Below are 6,770 nucleotides of genomic sequence, written 5' to 3'. Positions count from 1 at the left end.
CATGTAGGCGTGGAAACCTTCAAGTTTCCTTTTTATTATACGGATAGGATCCTGCTTTTCATTGGCACAATAGAAAATAGCCACAAAAATTCCACACACACAGCATCAGACCCCGCGACCAGCCTCGACACGCAGAGCGTCAGTAATAAAACACACCCCTACAGGGATTTAGCACTTTGGCTTGTGCTCAGCTCGGGGACTTGGGCAGGACTTTCACTCTTCAGACATAAAAAAAATATTAATTATAATCAGCTCTGTCATTATTTCAACCCCCGCACACTCCCCCCCCTTCCCTGTCAGCAAAGGGGAAAGGAGCCATGTGCTGATGGGATTGTGGGTTTGCATGAACGAGATGGGGCCAACTATGTGTGTGTGTACTGCATCTACCCTGGAAATCAAACAGCAGCTTTAGAAAGGGCATCCTGGGAAGGGCCCTCAGGTGCCAAAGGAGAAATTCAGGGAAATATTCTTTTATTAAAACAATTACAACAGCTGCTGCATGTACTTCCTTACGCACATATGCAGGCACGCCCCCCTTCCTGTCCACCACACACATCCCCTCTGCCACAGTCTTGCACAACCAGGTGACAAAGTAGTTTTCAACTTAAATCTGTGCAGGATCCACAGCCCTTCTCTTAGCAACACGCCTTACATGCCTGGTGTATTTGTCCCCCTCACACCTACCGTTCCCAATGAATGAATGTCCTGCCCTGTCCCACCAGTAGAAAGTGAGTCTCCAAAGTGCACACACAGGGGAGGTTGTGTGCTGGCACCACAACAGGCACTGCAGCCAAGAAGGCAGGCTAGAGAGTGCAGTGGGTCTGAAATGGCCAGCCAAGGCAAGGACTTCCCAGGGATTCCTGAAACGGTCTCCTTTCCTATAGACTCCATTTTCCTCCCTTGCTAACTGTCTCTTCCCATGAACTGAAGTGGTGGTGTCCTGCAGCACTCTTTAATCAACGGTTAAGTGAGTGGTAACGCACCAAAGTTTGAGACTTAGCTCTTTGCCAAACACCTCTGTGCTCATTCATGTGCATGGAAAAATAAAACAACTAAAAAAATATCCAACTCCCCATAAAAATTTGCAAAGCTGCTTCCACAATGCCTAGAAACCTTCTCCCCTAGGGTCCTGGTTAGACTAGTTGCAAGGTGCAATTCCTGATTTTCCACTACACCCTTCCATTGTATTGTCACTTTCTCCTTCCAGCTCTACTCCACCCACATGTCTGAGCTATCCTGCTTTGGCCGTTTATCTGGTATCTAGTCTGGAAGCTTGACTGGGATGGTCTCCTTGCTAGCTGTCTGTGTAGCAACCACCAACATGGGGCAGTGATTCACATCTAAAGGCTTTAGGAGGGAATCTGGTAACGCATAATACTAAGGGGACATGCAACTACGCTGTCTTTCATTGAAAAGCCTGCAAAGAAGCAGGAAAATGCAGACACATTGGTGTTCCTTCCTCCTCTTACACATGCCCCCCTCCTTCCCAGTTTACCTGCAATGCAAATGGAGTTTGGGAAGAGCTCAGGGCTCCAGGCAGGACCACTGAGCAGGCCAGGTCATCCCTGGACACACTGCATGGTGGCATACCTCTCTGCTTCGCACAGGTGGCTGCAGGGCTTAATCTGCAAATTGATCCAGATGGACAACTACTAGAAAGATGGGGCTCCAATACAGGATGGAGTGAGACAGGAGGGAAGGCTACAGATATACAGCGCTGGAGACTAGTAGAAAACCCATAGGCTAAGATTGCCAGCTTCATTTTTACCTTCAGTGCTGCTGCTTACACTTTCACCTGGCCTTGCACCCTACCACAGCAGAACAGGTACCAGATGCTGCTCTTCAGGTCTGTTAGCATGACACCTTTGCTTTGTGCAGGTGTTGACAACCACACTTGCATACAAAGCAGGGCAAAATCCAGCCTAGGCTGGAGAGCACCACTCCAATGCGATCACCGGAGGCTACATTTCAGCTTGCAGGCACCACCCTGCAATAGGGTACCATGATGCTACAGCATATATAGCAAACGCCATCTTGTTCAAGGAAGGCACTTACTCACTTTATCCTCCATAGCTGGTCCGTCTATGAGAATGGTCTTCTCCTGCTCCAGCCAACTCTTTGTTCATTTGGGGTGCGCTGGGAGAAGCAAGAAGGCATGCTCCAGGCAATTACCATTTGCCTTTGGACAGGATGCCCTCTCTCTTCACACAAACATACTCTGTCCCTTCCAAGCAGGCTGTAGTACCAGAAACAGAGGGATATTCTGATCAAGACCCAGACTGAGTAACAAGAAATTTGGAGTTTAAGCATTTTTCTAGTTAGACTTGCTTGTGACAAACAGCTGCAACTCACTATGCCTCAACTTCTCCATAAGGAAACTGGAGGGATATAAGACTTCTGAAGCTCCAAAAAATCTAAAATGGACAAAGGTTAAATGGTTGCTAATAAACCCCAGTAACTTCCCACTTGCCTCAGCAGCATCTGTCCACATGCAACCGATATCCAACTAGCCTTGGTAAAAAGGGGTCAATAAGCGGACAGAAAACCTTTTGACCTGCAAGACAGCCATCGTTCGGCTAGTGGAGGCTTGCAAAATGCTCAAGCACCTTTAACGACAGCGCTTCAGCTCTAAGATTTGAAGAAGGGTAAAAGCATCTGCAATGGGCTCATAGAGGGATGCATAAAGGTCTCCCAGAAACATGACACCTAGATGGGCAAAGCATTAATGTCTGTGAAATGTTTCTGTAGGGGCAGAAAATTGGCTGAAGCTGTGAAAGATCTAGCTCAGCATCTCGGTCCATTGCCCAAAATAACAAGGTGGTGGCATGTGGGATCCTCCCCCACCAAGCCCGCCAGCAAATGCCCCCAGAAATCCCAGCGTGCGTTCACCCCTGTCATCACGCTTTGCTAGGTATTAGTGGTGGACAGCACCCCACCCCAAGAAAACATGGGGCATTCTTGGCACTTCGCCCTGAAGGCAAGGTCATCAGACATTGATGACGAATTCTTTGCCTGCCATATCCACAGTGGTATGCAGGGAAACGTGATCCTGCCCCAAGCAAGAGCCAAGTTTGATTAGGGCTCATCGCTCCAAGATCCTTCCTGCAAGGATCTTGCAAAGAGGGAGTCACTGGTCACCCGGAACAAGCCCAGAGACAAGAACATGAAGGCTTGCGGGGAGTTTGGCCAAATCTCCCAAAGATATAAAGCAGAGCGGTGGGGCCCGTGGCAAAAGATGCTTTTTCTGGTTAGAAGTACAGTGGAAAGTGGCACTTCTCCCGATGCCCTACAACCCAGCATGCACAAGTCATCACAAATGGACACGGCAGAGCCTTCCAGGCATCCCTTCCAACTTGGCACTGATTTGGCCCTTGGAACGGAGAAACTCTGGCCTTTTCCACAATGATTTGCCTCACACAAGGCTCAAATACTTGGCTGAGCAGAGCTGGGATCCACCCTCATTCTCCTTCAGGCACCCTCTGTGGGACCTTGAATGGATCTTGTCTTCTGTACTCTGTGCTTCAGTTCTCCATTGAGGACAATGACTCTTTCTCACCTCAACGGAGAGCTGTGCCTACACATTGAGAGGACACTCTGGTAGCACGGTGATGGCCTCACCGCACCCCAGCCAGCTCTGGGGCACATATCTTGTGAAGCTTTCCCTCCTTCTCTCTGCAGCAGCATGGCAATGCCATCACAGATGCCTCGCAGATCTGCTGAGGCCCACAGGGCTCCAGAGGAGTCAGAAGGGAAGAGCCAGACCAATGTGCAAGGACTCCATGATGCTTCTGTACCTCCACCTTGGCAAAGATGCCCATGAAATGACAGCTTAAGTCCAAATCATATTTATTTTCACTGTGTGCAAAATACGTCTCAGTCTTATGTGTCATCTTTCTTCTCCCTGTGACAGAAACCCAACCCTGCTTCAGCCAGCAAACAAAGGAAACTACAGAGGCAGCAAACATTAACAAAACCCTGTCCTAAAGCCTCCCCCCCCAACATTATCCCCACTGCCATCTGTTTTGCAAATGCAACAAACTAAACAACCCCCCGGTAGCTAAATTCCTTGCGTCTCAGAATGTACATGCATCCCTGTGCCAAAGCAAACAATCTCATGGCTAGTTTACATCCAAAAAGTGCTTTAACTTCATCATAAACAAAGGAACAACAAATTGGTTCAAAGCCTGCCACAGTACACTCTATGGAAACACCCCCCAGAGAAGACAGGAGTAAAATAACCGTAGTGGGACTTTCAATGCACACTCAGCCTGGCACCCTTACCTTCAAAACAGCTTAGGAAATACAAACCTAGTGTTCCTACAGCTGTCACATAGATTATGTGCCAACCAGCTTCCCGCTAGTGCTGCAGGTTTAGTGGCGGTGCAGTGCAAAAGGCAGCAAGGATCATGCAGTTAACATAGGGAGAAGGAATTACATGGCCCTGTTGGCTGGCTGTGTGGGAGAGCTGGTTACGGGCTGGTTGAGAGCTGCACCAGGTGCAGAAAGCCATTGCAACGCAATGTCTGTGCAGCCATTCGCAGCAACATGATGATGCGGTGATGGAGGAAGAAAAAGAAGGAATAGAATTGTGCTTTCTTCACATGGAGCTTCCTTTTTCTTTGGGTTCACGTGCAAGCACTGAATTCTGGGCTATGAGCAAGTGTCCAACAATTCAACCCAAAACTGATCTTCAGTCAGTACAGACTACCAGTCTGACAGTAGAAAGGACCGGGAGGGAAAAGACAGCTCTCCCATTTCCACACAAGGCTATGAGCTGGCCTGCCTTTGGCTCTGATGATTCCTGAGCTGGAGGACCACCTCCTTTGGGGAGAGTCCTAGACCCACAGCTCTAGCTGGAGTCTCAAGTTTACCTGGATGCAGGCTGAGGACAACCCCACTTAGACTGGGCCAGAAATCCCACCTGGAGTTTGGCCTCAGGGGCTCACGATTTGAGGTCCACTCTTTCAGTACATCAACCACCAAATTCAGCTCTTTATAAGGATACGCTTCAGTGTGCCCTAAGTGAATTCAGATGAAAACCCAACCTTACACAGAAGGAGTACTCAGATACACTTTTCCACCAGTTGAGAAACAGACTTTAGTTAAACCTGTGCAATTTTCCCAAAGAGGCAGCATTGTGCAGCTTGAATTCAGCAGCTCCTGCCAGAGCCCAAAGCTGGGAGATTTATGCAGGTCACTCATTAACTGGCTCTAGTACAAACTTCTTTCAAGTCATCCATGCTCACGTCATGTTTCAATTACCAGGACCCATAAAAAGAGGCTTTTCGATCCGGACTATAAAGAGCTGCAACCTAAATGCATGTCCCAGAGTGTTAGCTCACCCATGTCACTACCAGGAGGAGTACAAAAGGTGCCTCCCGCAGAGCAGAAGTGGGCTGCTCGATGACACTGCTCCCATAGATCAGTATGGCACTTTTCAAAAGCTGCTACAAAAAAAACCCCAACAACAACAACAAAAAAACCCAAAACCTCCCTATAATCACTTCAAAACACATTGATTTGGAATCAAAATGCAGAGAACAGATTATTCTTACATGCCCCAGCTCCTGCAGAGACGCATGTAAACTGGCATGGCACCCCAGGGCTACTGCAGAGACTTGGGAAACAGTCTGAAACCCGGGGGCCTTGCTAAGTATCACAGACAATTCTCTTTAGTATCAGTTACAGCAAAGGAATCAGGGAAGATGACACATTAAAGAAGGGCAATAGAAAAAAAAAATAATGTTTTTTTCCTCTCATTACACACTCCTGGAGAGGTGGCACACTGCAGAGAGCAACTGAATTAAGCAAATGCTTTCCAATGTTTTAGATGTATTGATTATTTGATGGTCTTCTGTTCAATCAGTAGCTTTAAAAGCTCTCATGTAAAGGACATAGCTGAAATAGATAGAGCTCGAGTTCGGATACAGTCTATGCTGGCATAAATCAAAACCAAGTCCATGGATAAGAACAGAATTAGAGTGGATACAATGAGTACACAAAAAATACTCAAGGCAGCTTACAGATTTAATACATTCTGCTGATGGGGAGGGGCGGGGGGATGTTGTTTATTTAATCCAGAGAGTTTTGGGGCATACAGAAAAACAGAAGTAGGTAAGGCTAAACCTGGATCCCACTGCAATTTGAGGAGGTTTGCCTATCAATTTCTATGGCTTGGAGCACTCGCTTCTGAAGGCAAATTTCAAATGAGTATTGCCCAGGTGGCACCATACAGTCCTCACATTGCTAATCTTCATGCCGGAGAAGCCAACAAATTGGCAAAACTAGTTCAGAGGGCAGTCAGAGGAGGGATGGAAGCAGCACACGGTTGCCTTGGAGTTATCCAGGGTTATCTACACATCATGCTGTACGCTCCCTGCTTCTCATAATTAGAGTGTCTAGACAGGAGATGATGCTGGTGAAGCAGCAAGTAAAAAGGTTTTGCAGAGTTTTTCAGAGGAGCCCAGCTAAAGCAGTGATTACAACAGAATGACAGACACAAGACTTGCAGAACCCAGCTGAGATTAGAGCCAATTTTGACCTGAGTAAAGGTCCTTTCATAACCCTTCACATCCCAAAAAAGCTGCTGAATCAGAGCACTGATGGCTCAAGCACTCAGGAGGGTTCAGAGCTTTTGAACCAGCCTCAGACTGGAGGTTTCTGCAAAAGTAATTGCAGCTGCGTCTCAGCTTCATCCAGATGCTGGCATTTAGCAGCCTCAACTTGTGTAAACCAGCTTCACTCCACTGAAGTCAACAACAATTGACACC

This window comes from Aquila chrysaetos, chromosome 10, assembly GCF_900496995.4.
Source record: "Aquila chrysaetos chrysaetos chromosome 10, bAquChr1.4, whole genome shotgun sequence".
NCBI classification, from domain to species: Eukaryota; Metazoa; Chordata; class Aves; order Accipitriformes; family Accipitridae; genus Aquila; species Aquila chrysaetos.
Note: the sequence above shows the minus strand (reverse complement) of the source record.